This window comes from Sturnira hondurensis, unplaced genomic scaffold (genome assembly GCF_014824575.4).
Source record: "Sturnira hondurensis isolate 20B ecotype Veracruz unplaced genomic scaffold, ASM1482457v3 Scaffold0010428, whole genome shotgun sequence".
Lineage (NCBI taxonomy): Eukaryota > Metazoa > Chordata > Mammalia > Chiroptera > Phyllostomidae > Sturnira > Sturnira hondurensis.
The window spans coordinates 19972464-19996924 of NW_028083059.1; positions in this window are offsets into that span (position 1 = coordinate 19972464).

Consider the following 24461-nt stretch of genomic DNA (forward strand, 5'->3'; position numbering starts at 1 on the left):
GAAACTAGATTCAAATCATAAAATTCATGGCTTTGAAAAAATGCTGGCACTTAGGATTCTTTGATCAGTCTGAATTTTATTCTTGGGCCAGCTTTTAACTAGAAAAATTATAAACAATTACTTTTTGGCAGAAATAGTTAATTGTGTGTCATAGAATGGGTTGGTGACTTTAGCAAAGGATAAGTTATTACCCTATGTCCCTGTGCATTCATCATACAAACTTACATAATGCCAGTGACAGGTAAGACAGATATTCATTTGGATAATATGAAGGTAATACGTAGGCTATCTGAGGGTTTTACCACTATCTGACTAGATAATTGTCAACTTTCCTAATTGTTTCACTGTCATTTTCTAGTCCCTTTTCTTTTTGTTCCTTTTATATATCATAAAGTAAATAATAGAAATTTTAAATAATTGACATTCCCACATTATAATTTTGTCTGGGAAATAATTGGTTGGAAATTCATGTATTATTGTGGTTAAGAACATAATTTCTTAAAAATGTATTGCATATTAACCTAGTTGGAGGAGGTTCACATCAGGAGTATAGAGTTCTGTTCTGTTAAAATTTTTATGAGATATTAGAAAAAGTGCTGTTAAATGACTTGTAGGTATTTATAATACATTACTGGTGGTCATTTGTGGGGCCAAATTTCCTCGCAAGTCCCTCCATGTGCCACGGATGAAAGTAAACACTACCAAGACATGATCTGCTTGGGGAGGAAAGGTGGCCGATCCCTCAAAGGGGAAGGGCCAAGAACCCCCTGCTCAAGGGGCTTTTATTGGGTTCTTTTGCACAAGAATACAGGTAAGGATCAAACAATAGATAGCACTCAAAGAACTATGAAGGCTTATTCTCAGGGTCAGATAGCTAAAGAGCCATAAAACTTTGAGGAACAAACTTCTTGCTTGGACCCTTATCATTTAAATGAGAGCATTCTAAACAAAGAAGGTTTTACAGGATTTTTACATATTCTTTCTTATGCCTAATATACCCCTGATACCTGTCATTTCCAGCACAGGGCTGCATCGCCTTCCCCATTCTAGGTTTTTAGGCTTAAATGGATTAGAGCCAGACAGCACTTCTCCCAGATGGAAATGGAGACTTGGACTATGTCACAATAGCTGGGGAGACAAGGGTCCATTGCTCCCTCGTTGTCGCAGTGCTCCCCGCCCCGAGATCTTCCATGATGGCCTCCCAAGTGATCTTGTCTGGCCTAGGTCGCCCCTCTCTGAGGGGTCATAGCCACCATGGACATCAACCATGCTTTGGGGGCTGGGGAAGAAGCAGAAGCAGCACTTGCTGCCAGAGACAAGTTTTGTCTCCTGTGGCCCGCATTCCGGAGGTCACTCAGCCATGGGAGGCAGTTACAATTTCTGAAACCAGGCAGGGTGATTCTCAACAGTCATTTTCCTTTGCTTATGGATATAAAGCAAATAAAGTTTGTGAAAAGTATTCACAAGAGTAAAATAAACAGCACAGCCACATCCATATTTGCACTAATAAACCTTTAAACAAACTTGCCTTCATAGTAAAAAATTTCTTTGGAGCCTTATGTCATTCATAGAGTCATGCCACACTGACTTAGCTCATCAGGGTATCAATTTCAAAACTTAGTTTACTTGAATAGCCATATCCTAAAACACAGTAGTTTTTTTATGGATATCAATTATCTATATTTTCCTTAATTTACTATATTATAGCTTGTTTCAAATCAAAACAGGTAACATACCACTCTCTTCAAGTAATTACTGGCTTTTACCTAATGATCGAATAAATGAATGCTTGTTTAATGGGTATGTATTCCGCTTTTCCAAATCCAATAGGAAGTTGCCAGTGTTTTTACGGAGAGGTAATATTTTCTCTTGTTCTAAATTTCTCAAAGGATCAGCAGTTAATATACTATTTTCTGTAACAATGAAATTAAAGTGCCAGAGATTTGTTTCTTCAGATGTTCAATTTTTTTGATTAAGTAATGCCTTAAAGGAGCATTTTAATATGGTAAGTGCTCGTCCTTCATGAGCCAAACTTCACTTATAAATTGATGACTGGCTGCCTGCCATTATATTTTCATGCAAAATGACAGTGTATGAGCCTTCTAAAGTCAAAATATATATTTATTTGACTGAAAAACAAATCCAAAAACTGTGTCATTTTTGTACAAAAACCATTAAAATTATAGATAATAGAGTTGTATAATCTTTAGAGGATAAATTCACATCACTTATGAAGCTAAAGGTTAAACAAAACAGATTGAATATCTCAAAAAGTTGGCATTTATTTACTAATTTATATAGCACTTATTTACTAAATTAATGTGGCATTTACTTACTAATTTATGCTTTATTTGAATTTGAGATTCCTGTTAAACTACAGAAGTGGTAATAGTTACTTCACTAAAATACATGAGACTAATTTTGAAATTTAGGCAGATCTGCAAAGTCAAGCAAAGGCTTTTGAAATGTTTACCCATTATCTTGAGGAAGTTTCAACAGAGAGGACAAATTCTTATTCAAGGCCTTTAAGTCTTCTACTTGTGGACATGATATAGTTAATGGCACCTTACTTATATGCCTCTATGAGCAGCTAGAAAACTAGAAAAATACATTTAAAAATGCAACTTATTTATATATTCAAACAATAGGCAACATACGATTATAATCCCTGAGGAAAAAATTGATTCACTTATGCCCCTTGGTGAGACCTATGATTTCCTTGGATTTCTGCCAGCAAGTAGGTAACAGTAGAGGAGGAAGTAATAGCATCCTCCCTGAATTGGGGAGATAATCAGAGATGGAGAAAGCAGACACGTTTGTAGTTTGCTAGATAGAGGACCAGAGAGGAGGATAATACAGAGACAAAGCACTTCTAGAAACTGGATGGGTTTACCCTTGGAGAACTATTGTCTAATAACAAGCTGAAGATGAGTGGGATAAAATCTCATTAGGATAAGCAAAGAAAGGCTTTAGAGAAAAAAGTTGAGCAAGTCTCAGAGCTCATACTGGGTTGGAAGCTGTTCAAGTGCTCATTAGTCAGGGTGGAGAATACTCACTGAAACCTGGTGCATTTGGTGGACACATGATAAGAATCATGCCTCAATAAACCTTAATTATCCTTAGAATAAACCCTGTCCTTAACTCAGGGTTAGTTAAGGACAAACCCTGTCCTTAACAGCTTAACATGAGTCTCAGATGGATCCAGATTAATGAGAAGAATCCTAACAGCTTGACTGAAAAAAAAACCCCAAACCACAACTTCCTATACTCTTTAAAGAACACAACAATACCTACAACTCAAGAATGTAAAAGTTATAATGTCCAAGTTCCAGTCAATAGCTTCTGCACATGTGGGAGTTCTATGATAGCCTCTCACCCTAACAATAAGAGGAATCTTCATAGTTGACAAAATCACATGTTTTTAATCCATGAGAGATGCTGAGGTTGCAGAACAAGTGAACTGCATTTCAACAAGTAATGGGCCACTCTGAGGACAGCAAGAACACATGAACTGTTTTATCTTTGGAAGATCATGGCAGATAGCCTAAGAAAAAATGCCTGAAAATTAAGTGAGTTCTGAAAGGCCAAATGTGAACTAGCATGAGAGCTTTTAACTGGTGGAAATCCTGTATACAAGGGGGGTCCTCAACCACTCACTAGGCTTTTTCAATGGGTCTCCAGTAAGTGCCCATGAGCAGGAGAGTTGCCCTGAGAGGCCCCGTAATGTAGACCTGTAGGGCTGCTGAGTTTTATGGTTGGAAAAGGAATAGTACACAGTGCCTATTCACAGGGCTCCAGCCCCTGCATAAGTGCAGAGCAGTGACCAGCTGGTAATAGGGAAAAGATCTGCCAGCACCATGAGTCCTTGATATGAGGCAAAATCTGACTGCTGTTGGGGTTGAGCACTACTGAACTGACCAGTCCTGCTCAGATCCAGAGAGCAGCAAGTGCTTGGAGAGTGGATAGGACAGTGGAGCAATGGATATGCAAAACCTGCTGAAAACTGAATGTAGAGCAGGAATATCAAGGAAAAACCATCTGCCACTTTAGGCTTCACATTAAAAAGCAGTTAGTGGTTGTTAGCTATGGAAAGGATTTAAAGCCTGTGGCATATAGAAGGTAGTGATAGTGACAATAAAACTCAGCCCAACGTCAATTACACTCCAGACTGATTTCAATCTCCAGAGATGGCAAACCCATGTGAAAGTATACCTATTATTCAACTCAGTGTTTAGAGTTCTTTCACACACATCATCAAAAATATTATGAAACACACATGATAAGCAATAACGAACTATACATTAAATAGTCAACATACCCAGGAACAGATAAGGCCAGATGTTGAAACTATCAAACATGGTCTTTAAAGTGAGTAAGTAATATTAAAGGAAATAGTGAAAAAAGTAAACAATATGGATAGACAAATAAGAAACTGTATCAGAATAAAATAAATAAAATATCTAATTACAATGCTAAAATTGACAATATATCAGAAATGAAAATTATTTTTGTGGAGTTATCAACAAATGATGAAACAGAGCAAAGAATTAGTCAACTTGAGAATAGGTCAATAGAAATTATACAGACTGAACTATAATGAGAAAATAAAAAGGAAAACAAACATTCAAACAAACAAAACGTCAGAGAACCTAAGAGGACAACATCAAATATCTGATATGTATAATTTTGTTTCAGAAGGAGAATGATGTAGAATAAATGTGTAAAAGATTGTAGCTAAAAATATTCCTAAATTAATGAAGAACAGCACATTTTAGATCAATAAGCTCAGAGAATTCCAAGCAAGGTCATTTTAATAAAAAAATCAAGGCATATCACAGTAAGACTTTTGAAAAAAATAAAAATACTACTTATTTTTAGTCAACAAGAACCAAAATATCATTACATACAGAGGAGAAATAAAAATAATATATTCCAATTCTTGACCAAGTTATAGGAAAAAATGACCAGATTATCCTACTACTTAAAACAACTGTAAACAAGATAAACTATATTAAATAAAGATATTCAAGACATTAGACCTTAGTCAACAAAAAAGGGGTAATCTTTGCAATACAGGAAACAAATGATGTAAACAATTGCCCCAGCCTCCAACGTCAAAAGTTTCTCCAATGTAACCTATGCTCAGAATATTGTATTTGTAATCAACTTTGGTTCTCTCTAAAATGCAAGAAGTAAAATTGGTGAACCATAGGTTATATATTTTTCAAGGATATTGATACACTTAATAAATTTCTCTTCAGACTGATCAAACCAATGTATATATACATCACCAGTATCTGAGTGCATTCTTTTTGAATTTTTATAATTGCTTTGTTTTTGTTTGTTCTAACCCTTCTTGCAAGGGAGAATTTTATTTTTTTAATTTCAAAGCCTACCCCAGGCCTTCTAATATGCAGTATCTAGCAGTCAATAAGGGTGTAAAATGACAGAATTCTCTACAAACACAAAATTACAGCATACAACCTCTAAATCCAAGTGTCTCCAGGCTCAGAAATAAGAAATTTCAGAAAAGATGCTATGTTCTTTAGAAAGGAGGAGAAAATAGTAATTAAGGCCACAGCAATTAATAAATGCCGATACCCCAAAATTGTTGGTATTTGAGCTTGTTTTTGAAAGAACATGAAATGTCATTGTGCACAATGAAGACTTTACAGACATTGCCATTGGAAGAATGATGAAATGGAAGGATTGTAGTGTTTGTGCTGGGGAGTGACCGTGAAGTAATTGAGAATTTATAGGTATTTGAAAACCAAACCAAGAAGCTGGGACTATTTTTGTATTTGTTTATTTGTTGGTTGATGCTAATGTGGTGTTTTTATTTTAAGCAGTAAAAAGTGGGAATACATTTATGTTTGATTTATTCATTAATTTTAGATTAATTTGTTAACACTATGCAAAATTAATCAGCTGTGAATGGAGAAATAGAAAAACACTAAAGGCAAAATGAATATTAGGAGGCTACTAAAATGATTTAAATAAAATGTTATACAAGCCCATACTAAGTTATAGCATAATGTACAGAGTAAGTAGACTAGCAGACACTCAGGAGTCAGGCATCCAAGCAGATTTATATAGTTCTACCTTTAATAATAATGCAATATTTCCTTGCCTTTTCTCATTTTTAAAGATTAATGTCAACTGTTTATAGTTATTCAGCTGTAGCAAAATATAATTTACTCTGTCTGTAAGTCTTGACTCAGTTTTTTGCTATAGACTAAGAATTTTTCAATATACTGGTTTGAGTCTCCTAGGAAATGAGAAATAAGATAGTAGGACAATGTTGTCAACAGAAAGAGATCAGTGGTGCACATAATTGAGGAACAGAAAGTAAGAAAGCAATCTTGATTGTGTTTTTATAATCAAAGACAGCAAAGTTGATCATTGCTGTAATTATCTGAATTCTCAATCAAATAAGTAACTACACTATTAATGAAATGATTATTTAGGGGGAAATATACCAATTGTTAGACACTGAGTCAGAAGTGATGGGAAAAAATGTGCTTGGTACTTTACTTTTCATACAGAAATAATTTAGATAATGTGTAGAAAAAGAGAAAGAAAGAAATAAACCAAAATTTAATTGAAATCAGAAGTAGAGTGAAAGGGCAAAATATGTCATTAATATTTTTTAAACCAGGAACAAACAATATACGCTGGGATATAACCCTGAAAACTTTTTGTCTTCATTTTTATTTACATTTCAAATAAATAATATCCAACAGTATATGGCATCTCAGGATTTATTTTTCTATACTTAATATGAAGGAAATCATTCAATATTATGAAATAGAAGACCTCATCTGAATGCTTATAATGCTGGAGGCTCATGGAGAGGCCAAAGAAGGCCTCAGCCCATTGTTCAGGTTCTTCTTACTGCATAGGAAGAACTCAAGAGCCGCACAGAACAGCTTAGCAAAGCACAGCAGATTATTAATAAAGTGACAGTACTCACTGAAGAAGAATGTACTCATACAGCCAGTCCCACCAAAGGTCTGGGAGGAGGTTTTTATCAGCTATTGGCAGGGGAGGGAACGGGGGTATTTTGTGGGCTCTGATGCTTGCACTCGGTGGGTAGAGGGTCATCTGTGCGGTTCATCTTAGTCCATCTTCTCCAGATCCCCTCCAGATGGTGGTGTGGTGATCTGGAAGGCAGGCAGACTGGCTCCAAAACTGTGACAACATAGGTCAACATGGCTAAGACTTTTTAAAAAAGAAATGAAGAGGGAGAGAGAGAGAGAGAGAGAGAGAAATTGCTTATTTGCATATTCATTGCTTGGTTCTTACACATGGCCCAACCAGAGATCAAAACCACAACCTTGGCCTATCAGATATGCTCTAACCAACTGATCTACCCTATCAGGGTAAGACCAGGCTTTATCTGTGTCAACTATTTCTTACCTCAGAAATTCAATGGGGGCCTTGGGGAGCAGGTGTCTCACCACTAATCAGGTCCACAGTGTTCTAAATCAGAAAGGAAGGGGAAGGGTAGATCCTGGAGGTTCTCTTCCCTGTATTACCTTTCTTGCCTTACTCATAGAACATTTCCTGGATGGAAATAATAAACAGTTTTAAAAATATGTTAATTTTGGCTATTTGTCACATTTCTAAAATAAAATTTTAAGCCACTTTTGGTTTGTTTTGTTTTAGTGACACCTGAGGATATGCTCATTGATTTCAGAGAGAGCGTAAGGGAGGAAGAAAGAGAGGGAGAGAAACATCGATGTAAGAGAGAAACATTAATCCTTTCATTGCCTTTCAAACACTTCCAGACAAGGAAACAAACCCTTGACTTTTCTTTCTTTCTTTCTTTTTTTAAATTTAATTCTTGTTCAAGTACAGTTTTCTGTCTTATGTTCCCAGCCCTGCCCCCCAAGTGCTCCCCACCTCCCTCCCATTTCTGCCCCCCACCTTAGTTATTGTCCATGTGTCCTTTATGCTTGTTCATGACTCAATGACTTTTCTTTTTACCAGAAGATGCTCCAACCAACTGTGCCACACTGGCCAGGGCTTAAATTTTGTTTTAATGAACATGGTTGTCTATATACTTTTGTTTTTATTGATGATTATATTATTATCATATATTTCTAAGAGTTACATTACATAGTTTTTAGTATGTGCCTTGAGACATTTGAAAGGCTTTTTATCCAAGTTATCATCTGGAAAATGTTCAAACCACTTACATTTCTACCAACTGAAGAAGCATTACTGGAGTAAGCAGAATATCAGAAAAGATTAGCCCACCACAATTTCATGACCATCAGCTTCAAATCAGCCGTAGATATTACATATTTTTCCATCAATGTAAGCAATGTCTTCTCAAATCTCTGACCTTCCTTCTTCATTTCTCTGACAGATTAACTCATCCCCTTGCCACAAAATTCAGAAAGACCTCTCTCAAATTCCTGCTTTCTCTAATCCAAATCTAAAAACATTGGAATTTATTGTACATACATTGTTTTTTATTTGATTATAGGAGATCTTTTTCTCCCACTCCCTAAAGCTAGTACCATCATGTTCACTTTGGATGTAGTATCCCCTGGAAATGTGTCCCCTTTCCGCTCTTCCTTGTTTATTTAATCGTTCTCATACTTCACTTACTAGGTACAAACTTTCCTTTAAAAGGGTAACTTAAAACTCAATCTGTATAACTCCTTTTAGCTACCACCCCAACTTTTTTCTTGCCTTGATATGGAAAGACCTTGTATGAAGTGTCTACTAATCATGACTTCATTTTTTACCAACTTCTGATATTCAGTTATTTCAATTCATTTCACAGAAATATCTTTAGCAGAGGCCACTACTGGCCCTCCTGCTACTAAATCCACAAGTTATTACTCACATTTCTCTCACACTCACATTTCACCATGCCTTTTTTAAAAAACTTTTCCATTGGCTTCCATAACATCATGCTCTCCTATATCTCTGGCCACTCCACAGTCTCCTTTGCTGAGTCTCCATAACAAAGTAATTAAATGATGAGATTACTGAAGGCTTTTCCTGTGCCCATGTTACCTTCCACTTTCATCTGTTCCTTTAGTTGATTTCATTCCCTCCTCATATTTCAGTTACTATCTACAAACTGAAGACTTACATAATACCGAATTTCCTGGCAGCATAGGTCTTTATTTCAGAACATGTGAGATCACTGAACACCTGCATTTATTTGTGTTGTTAGTTATCAATGTTTTTTCCCCTTTCATAACATTTTAAATTTTCTGAAGCAGGAGCCATATTTTTTATCTTTGAATTTCCTCCGTATTTAGTGCTATGCTTAGGGCATATCAAACAGTCAATAAGAATATGTTGGATAGCCCTGGCTGGTGTAGCTCAGTGGATTGAGTGTGGGCCTGTGAACCACACGATCGCAGTTCGATTCCCAGTCAGGGCACATGGCTGGGTTGCAGGCCAGTTCCCAGCAGGGGACTCATGAGAGGCAACCATACATTGATGTTTCTCTCCTTCTCTCCTTCCCTTCTCCTCTAAGGATAAATAAATAAAATCTTTAAAAAAAGAATATGTTGGATAAATGAAGAGATTAATATTTCAATGGCTTTCCACAGCCCTTAGGATAAAGATTAAATCTGCATGACATCCAGAGCCTAAATACCTTATAATTATGTTAATTTTCTAGACTTCTTTTTTGGCCCCATGTTTCCTCTTCCTGTCAACAGGTAGAGACACACTGGCACATTCAACTTCCTGAATGTTATGCCTCCTTCTGCACTGATGGCTTTAGGACATTCTGATCTTTCTGCCTTCAGCAATTATAATGCTTTTTATACTGAAATTTACATCACCATTTTGTCTGTTATGAGTAAGGATATGAACCATCATGGGAAATTGATAAATATTTGTTAACTGGAGGAAAAAAATCAAGAAAACAAATAAATAAGACGTGTCCTTGGATCATGAATCTGGTTTTATCTATCATCAAACTGGAAAGAAATGGAGCTGGATAAAACGAGAAAACTGAAGGCTGCCAAATATGACAGGATAAGCAAAACAATAAAATACTAAAAGAAAATAAAATATTGCAGGCAAAATTATAAATGATACACAAGAAAAGTACTTTACTGGAGATTGGTGAACTAGGACAACAGTGAGGACTTTGCTCCTAATTAACTTCATATAACTTTTCTTGGACTTCACAATGCTCTGTGATATATGATTAAAAAGGCATTCAGGCTGTCCTTACAAATGTGCCACCGAAGGGTATTTTTCAAGTGTTTTTACCCTTTTACTGAGCCCTTATTTTTTCAGTACTGGCCATCTAAAATTTTTCTAGAAATAGCTACTTCTATGAGTGGCTTGTAAGACTGAATGATTTTGGTAAGACTTCTAGTATCCAATTGTTTTCAGTGTTTTGATTCTCTGCATTCTAGGACAAGTTTGGAAAAGTAAGGATAAGGAATCTCTTCTAACCTATTGAACTTACTTCTTCATTGGATCTAACACTAGTTCAGATTTCTCTGATCATTTAGTTTTTTATCTTCTGCCCTTCCCTTCAGGTCACTGAGGACAGAGTCCAGAATGGCCCTGTCATTTTCTCCAATTTTCAGAGTTTCTCAGTCTACTCAGTCTCTGACTAAAATGAAAGATTGCTATTACTATCATCATTATCATCATCTATTTAATGCAATAGATATATTGCACTAAATATTGCAATAGATTTTTAAGGTATGTTTTATTGATTATGCTATTATAGTTGTCCCATTATTTCTCCCCTTTATTCCTTTCTCTGCCCTGCACCCATCTTCCCACTAGCATCCTCCTGCTCTTAGTTCATGTCTATAGGTTGTACATATAAGTTCTTTGGCTTCTCCATTTCCTATACTATTCTTAACCTCCCCCCAAATAGGCGGGTCTATTTTGTACCTGCCATTTGTGCTTATTTTCCTGTATCTTTTCCCCTATTCTCCTTCTTCCTCCTCCTGCCCATGACCCTCCATGTGATTTCAACACATGAAAATCAAAAAGTGATGGTGGGAGGCATTTGGCTCCATTAGGCAACATCTAAGCCTTGTGTTGAGTCACTAAAATTCCCTGTTAAATAAAATTATAATACAATAATCTTCCCTTCTTGATGGGGTATAAATTTCAAGACCCACAATGGATGCCTGAAACCACGGATAGTACCAATATATATGCTATGCTATGTCTTTCTTGCTATATATACTGGTACATACATACCTTTTCACTTAAAGATACACTTTAGTTCTGGCTGGAATAGCTCAGTTGGTTGAAACTTTGTCCTATAAACTAGAAATTTGCGGATTTGATTATTGATCAGGCCACATACCTAGGTTGCAGGATTCAGTCCCAGTCAGTGTGTGTACAAGAGGGAACTAATCAATGCTTTTCCCTCACATTGATGTTTCTCTCCTTCTCTCTCTCCTTCCCTTCATTTCTCTCTGGAGAATTGATAAGCATGTCCTCAGGTGAGGATTAAAAATAATAATAATAATAACTTAAAAGATTCACTCTCTTACTTCCCTTTTACCTATCTAAATCAGCAGAATCACCCCTCTTGTGCTTTGGAGCCACTATTAAGTAAAATAAGGATTACTTGAATACAAGCACTGCAGTGCCATGACACTTGATCTGATTGCCAAGACAGCTACTGAGGGACTAAAGGCGGGTTGGCTTATACAGCTTGGAAGTGCTGGGAATAATTCATATCCAAGGCATAAACCACAGATAAAGGAAAACTATTGTAAAATCTATTAGACAAATCATCGATGATCAATCACTTTTATGTTATTGGATCAAAAAATGCTATTTTTTCCATTTCTCTCTGACATCATTAATATCACCTTTTTTTAAATTTTATTTTTTACTTTTAGAGAAAGAGGAAGAGAAGGAGAAAGAGAGGGAGAGAAACATCAATGTGTCTTTCTCCCTCTTACATGGCCCCCACTAGGGACCCAGCCCACAACCCAGGCATATGCCCTGACTGGGAGTCGAACCTCGACCCTTTGGTTCACAGCCCATGCTCAGTCTACTGAGCTACATCTGCCAGGGCTAATATCACCTTTTAATGTATATTATCCAAAAGCATATGAATATGCCTCAATTTCTTCCACATGATATATATAATACTTTACTGTATGTATAATGTATATATGTTATATATTAAATTATATACTATTGCCACACACACACACACACATATATCTCCAGAAACCCTCTTTACTTTAGATATTTCTCTCATTACTGCCAATTAATTATTTTTGCCTTCTTTATATCAAAGCTTTTTAGAAGATTAATCTATACATTATTTTTAATCCCACTCTTCTAATTGTTTCTTGAATCCCTTACATACGCACTTTCTTCCTTCTACTCCACTGGAATAGCACTAATAACAGCCAACAAAACTTTCTAAGTTGTTAAATATAATAATCAATATTCAGGCCTCACTTCATAAGATTTGCTTTTTAAAAAAAGATCTTATTTACTTATTTTTAGAAAGACATTTAGGGGTAGGGGAAGGGAAGGAGAAAGAGAGGGAGAGAAACATCAGTGTGTGGTGGCCTCTCACACACCCACTCCTGGGGACCTGGCCTGCAACCCAAGCATATGATCTGACTGGGAATCAAGCAAGTGATGCTTTGGTTCGCAGGACCACACTCAGTCCCCTGAGCTACACCAACCAGGGCCTAGCCTAATAATTTTGAATTATCAATAACATTTTACAAAGGAAATCACTCATGTATTTCTTAGCTTCCTTTCAATACAACACTTTTCTCTCTTTTTCTTGTTGAATGCTCCTTCACTATCAAGTTTGCTGATCCTTTTGCCTCTAAGGTTGGTGGGCCCTAGTCTCAATTCTCAATCCTCTTTTCATTATTGCCTATACTTTATAGTTTTTTAAAGAATATCATTCAACCTTATGGTTGTAAAAATCATTTAATAATTGTCAGTCTATGTGTTAATTCTCTTGTTAACCTCTCTTTGGAATTTCAGAATTGTATATCCAACAGTTTCGATGACATCTGTAGTAAATTTCAGTTCTAGTTTCTGCTTTTCTCCTCCTGTAGTGACCTCTAAAAACAGGAACCACAATTAGACTTTTGAAGTTAAGTTGAATTGTTTTCTCTGTAAAAAATATAGACAAGGCACTCAAGTATTACTTTGACCTCACCTCTCGGCCTCTTTTTCCTTGCTCACTCAGTTCCCAGAATACTGCCCTCTGTGTAATGCTATCTTTTGTACTTGTTAAGAGTAGTCCTATCTTATGGTCACTGTACATTCAATTCCCTCTGTTTAAAAGTATCTTTCCTCTGATACTCCATGGCTGGCTTTCTCAGTGCTTGTAAAACTGTACTGCATAACACCTCTTCACAAAGGCCTACCCTTATTTAAAGCAAACGCTTGTCTGTTAGGCAAGTCCTATTACACTTTCCTCAGTTTATGTTTTCCCCATAGAACTTCTTATCATCTCACATTCACTCTTTTGACTATTTTTTGCCTACTTTTATTCTCTAGCTAGAAGACATTTTTTGCAGTTTTTAACAGCAATGGAGCTAGCCACTGCTTTTCACTTTTCCTCTCTCTACAGTGAGGAAGTTAAAATAGTTAACATTTAAAGTAATGTTTTTTCATACTCTATGATTGCAATTTCCAGTAAGTGTATCATTTTGTTGGCTTATTCTTTTCATTCATACTTTGAATTAACCTTGTTATCCAAATACAGAGAATCTACTTCATTTGGATCACAACTCTAATTTCATGTGAAAATAATGACAAGATATTAAAATACCTTCTATTAAAATTTACTTTTATTTATCTTTTATATTCAATGACAGTTGATGTATGTTACTGTATTAGCTTCAGATGCATATCCCAGTAATTAGAGATTGCATAACTTAATAAGTGATAAATCCCATACCTACCTGATACTGTGCATAGTTATGAGAATATTTTTGGCTATATACCTTTTGCTGTATTTTACATTTCCATGACTATTCTGTAACAATCAATTTGTACTTCTAATCCTTTAATCTTTTTTACCAATCCCTGAATCTCATCCCATCTGGTAACTATGAAAATGTTTTCTGTACTTATGAGTCTGTTTCTGTTTTGCTTGTTGTTTTTTTATTATTATTTTTTAATTTTAATTGAGAGAATCTTAAAAACAGCAAGAGAAAAGCAGATAGTTGCCTTCAAGGGAGTTCACATGAGATAGATGATCTCTCAACATGAACTTTTCAGACCAGAAGGGATCAGCAAGCAATAATCAGTGATAAAAGACATGGACCTATAACCAAGATTACTCTACCTAGTAAAGCTATAGTTTAGATTTGAAGAACAGATAAAGAGCTTCCCAGACAAGAAAAAACTGAAGAATTCACCACCACCAAACCAGTAATACATAAAACATTAAAGGATCTTCTTTGAGAAGATTATATATATATATAAAATAAAATGACAGTAAGTTCATATCTATCAATAATTTAGTACATTAAATTTTGCTTTAAAGCCAATTTACTAAATCATCATATACTGAGTTATCAAGAGTCTCACTATCATTATGTGAATTGCTATTAATTGCTCTTTTTCAAAAAACTAATTTAAAAAATTTCACTTTACGTTATCTCTGTATATTTACTGAAGAAAACACAAAAATTATATCTGTATTTGTATAAGCTTTTATGTTTCCACACTTGTTATTTTTGATTTAAATAATTAGTTTCAAAATATAAATAATTTCCAATACCAAATCAACATATAAATTTAAAAAACCCAATGTATCTTTGTATAATCTGCTCCTAACAGTTGTGTTTAACAAGCTAAAATTATTAATACAAACATGGGTTTATTGGATTCTTGGTATATGAGTCAATGCTTCTGTGAAAAAATGACTATAGCAAAATTATAAAATATTTACTCTGTAAAAATAACACCTGGGTCACAAGTTCAATAAAAAGCCACATAATCTTAACTTGTTAATGCACACATTAAACACTAAATAATTTAACACATGAGCAATTCAAAGGACATCAAATAACTATGCTGTTTCTCCACTTATTTCAAATTTATTGATTCTGCTGGTACTCAAAGTTAGTTAAAAAATAATGGAGTGCCATTTATTGCTCATTTTTGTTATCACTGGTTTCTTATAACATTACAGATGCATCAAATAACAATATGCAACAAAGAAACAAATCTACATCAATTGGCTTGTTTTTAATTTACTTACACTTCCCAAAATAATTCCAGACCTCATGATATTTCTGTTTGACTAAATTTGAAGGAAATAGAGCATTCTATTGTATGAATAAATTCAGTTCCTTTTTTTAGAATATTATACTTTCCAGACTTTATAAATTATCTCATCTTGCTTATGTTTTAAATATTGTCATTTCTTTGTCATAAATTAGAATATTTTAACCAAATTATATTTCTACTTTGGTCTTGCTTTCTATATTATTTTATTAATAGAGGTAATTTGTTTTGCATCATGTCCCTTCTTGTCCCCTAATATCTCCTGTAACCTTTGTCAGGTTCTCGTTACCTCATCCCTAAACAAAATATTCTACAAACTCTTTTATTTCTTAGTTTCCTCATATCTTCCTAATTTTAATACTACCTTGTTTGTGCAATATCTCCATTTAAAATCACATGCTTCAATAACAATAACAACAGTAGTAATAATTTGTTAAATAAGAGAAGTAAGTAAATAATAAATTAAATATCTGGTTTCTGCTTTAAAAAAAGCTGTGTTGGTTTATGGTACTTTTTCTCTTTACCCTCCCATATTATTCTAATATTTCAACTCCATTCTTCAATCTATTCATAAATCATTATGGAAAAAAGTAAGATGGACTTTGAACAATAAAAACACATCAAAATTAAATACTTAGAAATAGAATAGTTGCTATACAAAACATTACAGTTGTTCTGACTTCATTTGGAGTATAAATTTAGGTATCAAGTAGATCATAGTCTTGAAAAACACACTACTATCCTTATTTCCTCCTTTATTTTTTAGCAAGTAGCAGAAAATGATTTTTCCCACTAAATCCTTCACCACAGAATTTAACTAGACTTAGATGCATTATTTGAAGAAAATGCTAATAATTATACTTATTTTATTTTCTACCAATTTTCCCATTTTTCATATTTTCATTTTTATATTACACCCTGGTCTCCAACCAACATTCAATTAAACACAATTTGCTAATTCAATTCTCCCACTTGTAATATCCTTTTCTAGTCTCAATGAACAGGTTAGGAGGAAGAGAATAGCCTGTGAATATAAGAGTGAAAATACAGTAATAATACTGTAACAGTACAGTGGGTGTTTGTTGATTTTGTTAAATTACTGAAATAACTAACAGGAGATTTTAAAGGTTTTATTTTATTGCTTAAACCAGATGATTCTGTCAATAACGAGGATAGCAGTGGTGGTGAGGAGTTATAAATTCTTTAGTGAATCAATAGGGATTGAGGGCTTGAGAGGTTTTTCAACAACAGAAGGCTAGAGATGAAAGGAAAAATAGTTTTGGGGGTTTTATTTTTATTTTTATTTATTTTTCAAGTACAGTTTTCTGTCTATTACTCCCATCCCATCCCACTCCCCCCCATGCTCCCCCCTCCCTCCTCTTTCCACCCTTCTCAGTTGTTGTCCATGTGTCCTTTATATATATTCCTCTAAATCCCTCCCTTATTTCCCCTGAAATTCCCTCCCCCCTCCCCTCTGGTCACTGTCAGCCTGTTCTCTATTTCAGTGTCTTTGGTTATATTTTGCTTGCTTGTTTGTTTTGTTGTTTAGCTTCCTGTTAAAGGTGAGATCATATGGTATTTGTCCTTCAACACCTGGTTTATTTCACTCAGCATAATGCTTTCCAGAATGGATAAAAAAACTATGGTACATATACACAATGGAATTCTATGCTGCAGAAAGAAAAAAGGAGCTCCTACTTTTTGCAACAACATGGAAAATAGTTTTTAAATGGTAATCAGGAGCATGTGTTATAATGGAGCATTGAGGACACATCATGAGGCTTAGAGGATTCAGTAGAAGATGTTATGGTAGTGAAAGAGGGCTAGAACTTCGAATAAAGTAGGAAGTATAACAGAATTAAGAGCATTAAAAATGTTGTGAAGCAGGACCAGTTGTCACTTGAGTAAAGGGAGGTCAGATGGAAGAGAACTAAAGATCTGTGTGCATCCCTTATAATTGACTGTAAAAGGTGTTGGCTGGGGAAGAAATTTTCTAATTCAACATTTGGGGCTTTGAAAATGTAGCTTAAAATCAAGTGTATACATGCTATTTTCAGACCTCATTTATAGACACTAATGCTAGTGTTGTCAAATGCTTTGAGTGATGAACTAAGTCAAGAATATACTTTATTTCAAATGCTGTGTGAATGAAGTAAGAAAAAAAGGAATACAGAAGTCATTATACAGTTTCATATGATTCTGTTATGAAAATCACATCAAGGAGAGAAAATGAATAAATGCATATTCTTGAGCCCAGGCAAAAACAAAGTTCTTAGGTTAGTGTATTTTTTCTTTACATAAGTTGAATTAAATAGACCCATATAGTTGATCACCTCTGAAGACTTTAATAGAATTCTGCCTCACAAGTGTTCTTAAAATGTGCTATATAACACACTGCATAGCATGGATGGACCTAATTGTTCAGCCTCATCTCAACTCTCTATATTGGCTGTGCTCCAGCTACCAGGGTTGTGTTTTATTTTGTTTTGTTTCTATATTTCTACAGAACCATTTTTTCTTCTAGGCTCCTGGATTTGCATATGCCGTTCCCACCAATGGCATGGCATAATCCATCCTTTTAAGTTTGTGCTTCAGCTCCCAACTAATTCCCATTAAACTTGACATCTGAAAATTCAAATGTTATTTTTTCAGAGTGGGCTTCTAAGAAAATCAGTTTGCCTTGATATATGGTATCATAATAATAAGTGATAATAAGATGCATCTGAATGCATCTCAGTCTGTAATTGACCACTACTTATTTAATATATGCCTGCCTCACAGACTAGAATATAAATTCAGTAATTTCAAGCATTTTTTGTACGCAATTTAGTTACTTTTATTTTCTCATAACTTGGTATAATAGCTGACCAAAATATTAATCAACTGTTTTGTATATGTTTATATATTAACACCAACCAGTAGCTTTACACGCTACATACTCCAGAAATTTCATTCTATAATTTTTCATTCAATATATTGTTAAAGATGTACCAATATTCATGAAAATTATGCCCTTTAAGCATTATTTTGAAAATGTATTAGATTTTTTCAATTGCAGGTAGGGGAAATAAATTTTGATCTAGCCATTAAGCAAAACATTAAACAATTAAAAATGTATTGTTAGAAACTAAAGGCTAATTATTTCAAAGCATATCTATCTATCTATCTATCACTTATCTAGCTACCTATCATCTATCTATTCATTCGTTTATTTTTGTAACAGATATAAACTGAATGTAAGCATTGAGTTGTTCTTGTACTTTTTATATTTCCAAAAAAATCAGTAATATTAAAAGCTAAAATAAATATAATAAATTTAAGATAATAAGACATATACAATAAAATCTATGATTTATTAACTATATTTTTCAAGAGTTTCTTGTATATCATCTTTTATCCTTAATGCTAAAAACATGTTTGGTTAGATAAAGATTTACATGTGTTTCTCCTCTGAAATCTCAACTATAATATTATTACTATATATTTTGCCTAACAAAATATAGTTTCAATATGTACACATCAGCAAATTTAAGTTTATATATCCCTGAAAAGCAAAGATGTTACTATATCTAAGTAGGGGGTTTTATTCCATCAAAATTGGCAATAGAAGTAAAATTTCACAGTGTCTACACTTTATCAAAATTAATGTGTTGTGAGTAACTGTGATCTCAAAATTTTGTAGAAGGGGGAGCTAAGCCTTTGGGTAATACATCAATGCATGAAAAAATATACTTATGTGTCTCATGCTAGAGAACTGGGGAAGCATCCGCCTTACATGACACTCTTCCTCTAAGAAATCCCAATTATATCTTTTTGTACTTCATATTTTGTGTTAATAATGACATTATCTCATGCAATCTGGGTGAAGAGAGAAGTTTAAATATCTGTTATGAGGTTGTATTGTTAAAATAAAGGTGATAAATAGTAGTACTTCATTAAGTGCAGGCAACTATGTAGGGTATGTTTAAACAATTATCATTCTTCCAACTTTATTCTCTATAAAACTGCCCAGTTTTCCTGTAACACTCATGAGTTAATATTTTGAAAAATCTAGTTAAAAATGCAAATATGCTACCTAAGACAAGTACAGGTATGACATTTTGTTTATTAGCATCTGAACCTGAGTCCATTAGTCAGATTAATCAACATCGATATAGTACAATCTTTCAAGTGTGTAAAATTAGATGATAATTCATAATTGCATTGAAAAAATTGGCTTAAAATAAGAATGCTTCTATCCTCTAAATTTTTCAATAGAGTGTTCATTAGTGCTCTATTTTACCCCTCTTCACTCTCAAGACCCTTAAAGGTATATAAAGAAAATAAACCACAGTTAGCATTCACTTATCTGCAGTTTCTCTTACTGTGGTTTCAGTTACCTGCTGTCAACCACTGTCTCAAAATATTAAATGGAAAGTTCCAGAAATAAATAATTCATACGTTTTAAATTGCATGACATTCTGAGTAGCGTGATGAGATCTCGTGCCATAATGTTTCCTCACGCACAGGACCTGAATCATCCCCCGTCCAGCACATCCAATGTGTATGCACTTCTCAACCTTTAGTGCATTAGTAGCCCTCTGGGTTGTCAGACCGACTGCCCTGTTATCACAGTGCTGGCATTTAAGTAACCCTTTTTTTACTTAATAATGGCCCCAAAGTACAAGAGTAGTGATGCTGCAATTCAGATATGCCAAAGAGAAGTCACTAAATCCTTCTTTTAGGTGAAAAAGTGAAAGTTCTTCCCTTTAAGCATTGAGCCTGTATGAAGACTTCAGCAAGGATCCTCAGAAAAAAAGTAACACCAAGCCATTTACTTCAAGTAAGGCATGGTTAAACAGATTTATGAGCAGGCTTGGACTGAAAAGATAAAAAATTATGATAGGGTATTATTGTAATTTGCTACTTTATTGTTGTGAATCTCTTATAGGGCTTAATTTAAATATAAACTTTATCATAAGCATGTATGAGCAGAAAAAAGGAGTGTCTATCTATATCTATAACTATATCTACATATATACCTACTCTATATTTATATCTATATCATCATCTTTCTATATATACCTATATCTCTATCAACATCTATATTTATATATGCATATCCATATATGTAGATATATGTGGATAGATCTATATAGATACAGATAAGTATGGGTATATATATACACATACGTGTGTGTGTATAAAGGTTTGTTCAAAAAAAGTCCAGCCATTGTTAGTATAACGAGATGGTTTGCATGACATCCATCTAAGCTAGCAGTCAAGGAGAGTGGACTGGAATTCATATTTGTGGGCAATGACAACTTCATTGTACCAGTCAATGAGGGTGGTAGACGCCACTGTGTGAGCACTTGCACTGTGTGGCCATTGTGTTCAAAATGACTGAATGATGAGAACAACAAATCTGCATCAACTTTTACCTTAAGCTTGAACATTTCTCTGTAGAATCTATTCTGATGATTTAGAAGGCAACAGTTATGGGCAACTGGTGATTGGCAGCTTCATCACAACAAGGCACCTGCTCATGCACAATATCTTGTGCAGTTTTTTGGCAAAACATCAAATAGCTCACTTGACTGAGCCCCTCTAAAGCCCACATTTGGTTCCCTGTGATTTCTACTTTTCCCAAAATTAAAATTTTCTTTGATAGGGAAGAGGTTTCAGACTGTTGATGACATTCCAGAAAATACAACAGGAAAGCTGATGGTAATAGGGGGAATTGTGTGAGGTCCCAAGATGCGTACTTTGAAGGAAACTGAGGTGTCATTGTCCTATATACAGTTTCTTGTGTCTTTTATCCTCTTCAATAAATGTTTCTATTTTTCATATTTCATGATGGACACCTTATGGTTCAGTACAAGCTAAGACTTTAGGTATTCTGCTGGAAGGTATTACCCTAGGATAAGGGAGGAATATTATACTCCTATGTTATGTACAGGTTCATAGGTGAATACAAGTACCTACTCAAGGCTGGAGAAATAAGCACCTGAAAGAATTAGAGGAGTCACACAGGCTGAGAAAAGTACTGTTGCCTTCAGCCTTACTAGACACCTCACGTGATATTCTGATTTATAATAAATTTGGTTCTAGTTTCTGGCACAAAGCTGTTAAAAACCTTGGAATTTTCCAAGTGATGATATCAGGAAAGCTCTAGAATAATTTTCCTTGTCATTGTTGTTTTATCATGCTAATGAGATGACTTTTGGAAAGCACAGAAGAATGGGAGCTGGTTACCAAGGGAAGCAACTTTGTGATTGGAAGGTTGGAACTTCTACCCGCAAACTCCATGCAGGGGGAGGGGCTGGAGGTTGAATCAGTCACCAATGCTCAATTTTTAATCATTCATGCCTGTTTAATAAAACCCCCATAAAACCCCAAAAGAACAAGATTCAGAAAGCTTCCAGGTTGGTGAACACGTGGACACCTGGAGAGGGCATGGAAGCTTAAACTTTTTATTAGGCCTTGCCCCGTGCCATTCTTCTCACTCATAATTGAGAAGTTGAATGTTTCCCTGAGTTCTATGAGCAAATAAATCAGACCGAAGGGGGAGGAGCAGGAATCTCTTATTTACAGCCACTGGGTCAGAAACACAGGTAAGAACCTGGACTTGCAACTGGCATCTGAAGTGGGAGTGGGGGCAGTCTTGTGGAATGATCCCTTAACCTGTGGAATTTGATGCTTATCTACAGGTAAACATCATATTTCAATGTATAGAATGTGCACCCACATAGTTAGTTTCATTTTTAATGCATAAGCATAAATGAAAGAAACAAAAGCATTCCTATAAATATGGAATTAGGACTACCTATGTGTCGTATGCAACTTTATTTGTCCCTCAAAAATTGGGGTAAAAAATTGTACATTATACATGGCAAAATACAGTTAGTGCCTGAATTGAGTTAAATTTTAGGATACTCAGCTGGTATTTTGAGAAGTAATTATTGATGTGGGAATCCCCCCACTAATGTACCCACATTGAAAATGGGTCCAGAAACTGAAAAGTTCTCCATATTAACAGGGCTTTGGAGAAAGTATACAGATAGATCTGACCTCAGTAATGGAGAATAATTGGCATCAACAACTACTGAATGTGAGTTAAAAATGCAGCATCTCAGGCTCCATCCCAGATTTACTGAAGCAGATTACTCATTTAACAAGTTATACAAGAGATTGGTACAAACATTTGAGTTGGAAAGACACAGGATTATGCAATGTTTCCTTGATTTAGTAGATGATGGAGTCCTTTAGGGTAACAAGCCTAACTCACTTTTATATTTATGTATTAATTAGCTAATTCACTTAATAAATTATTTAAAATTAGTATTACATCTACAGTCATTTTAAAGAGATACGGGCAGAGTATGTGAGGGGAAGAAGAGGCTATGGGTGATAGATAAACAAAAAAAGAAACAGTGAAATGCCTCCCCTCAATCTTGTTCAAACCTGCTTTGTTTCCATGGTCTTTAGGTTAATAGTGCAGATTTCTTTGTCTCAACACCTTGTCACTCAGAATATTGATACATTCAACAGAGATAACAATAATAGAACCTTTGTTTAAAGTTTAAGGTGGAACATGAGACCTTTTTGATGCCCACGAAGTATTTCCTCAGTTAGATGCCCTTGTTTAATCTTGCAGACTTGGATCGTTTTTTATACTCAACCTTTAGTTGTCTCGCAAAATTCCTGTATTATAGAAAGTGCTATGTAATTACTTTCTATGTGAAGGAATAACAATTTTTTATGTTTTTAAAATATGTTATTTATTAATTTTAGAGAAGAAAAGGAAGGAAGGAAGGGAGAGAAACATCAATGTGTGGTCTTCCCCACTTACGTGCCCCACAATGGGGACTTGGCCCACAACCCAGACATGTGCGCTGACCAGGAATCAAGCCTGCAGCTCTTTGGTTCCCACGCTGGCACTCAATCCACTGAGCCAAACCAGCCAGAGCAAGAATAAGAAGTTTTTATGCTTTTAATAATTTTAGGTTTACTATTGCTTAAACCACATTATAATTGTGGTGGCATATTACAAATTCATTTAAATCACCATATTTTGCTGTACGTAATGTGCGACCATGTTTTTGCAAGCTAAATTATACACAAGATTGTTATTATACGAATCATTACACTCATTGCATGCACTCACTATACCCACGGATAATCTGCATCTTTATTTTTCCCTCCAAAATTTGGGCAAAAATGTGCACATTATACATAGCAAAAATGGTATTTAATAAGTAATACTTCAGTGAATAAGATAACTACAATTGGGAACTTTTACTCACATAGAGTGCATTAGGTAGAGATAAGCATTGCTGATAATTGCATATACTAAGATAGAAGATAAAGACACAGAACTTCAGGATCTGTGGTGTAGTTAGCTTCTATAATATATGAGGCATATCTCATTCATTCTAAAACTATTACTACTAAAATCTGTGCTCCTTATTAATACTTGTAACATAGCACGCTGTCATTTTCTAAGCATTAAAATCATAATATGATCTTTAAAAAATTATATCCTTTTCATTTTTATTGCATTAAGAATTAGATTATGTGGAACAATACACACAATAAATCTCAACCTGTAATTTTGCAAGCAGAATATCTACTTCTTTACCTAAAGCAATATTACCTAATCTTTGTAAGGCAAATAGCATATATATACAAAAAGAAGAAATTCTAAACACATGATAAATTGCTCAAGCATTTATTCACTAAGTAAGTTAGTACACTTAGTAAAAATTATTAAATGTATAACCAATGAAGATAAATTAATTTATTAGGAGAGAAAAATAATCAATTTTACAGAAGGGTTTATAAGGTTTTATGTGGATTTTTTATAGTGGTATATTTAATAAATGACAATTTCTTACTGCCACTTGTTTAACCTAGAATTTAGTATAGATGTTAATCGTCATTGCAGATATAAGTGCAAAATGTTATACCTACCAATTCACAAAGTTAATTCTGAAATATTTAAAAAATATATTTAATGCAAATTATCAGCATAGGACTTTTTTAAAAACTGAAATTTTGTTCCTTATGCATTATGCTGCAGTTTTCTCAACCACTACTAAGATACTTTTTGATTTATACCCATTGAAGAGTATCAAAGTGTAGTCACCCTAACACTGCCTTTTGGGGTATTGCTTTTAAGCTAGTAGTTAAGAAACCAAAAAAAACCCAAAACAACCATCTCAGAAAGTGCCTTT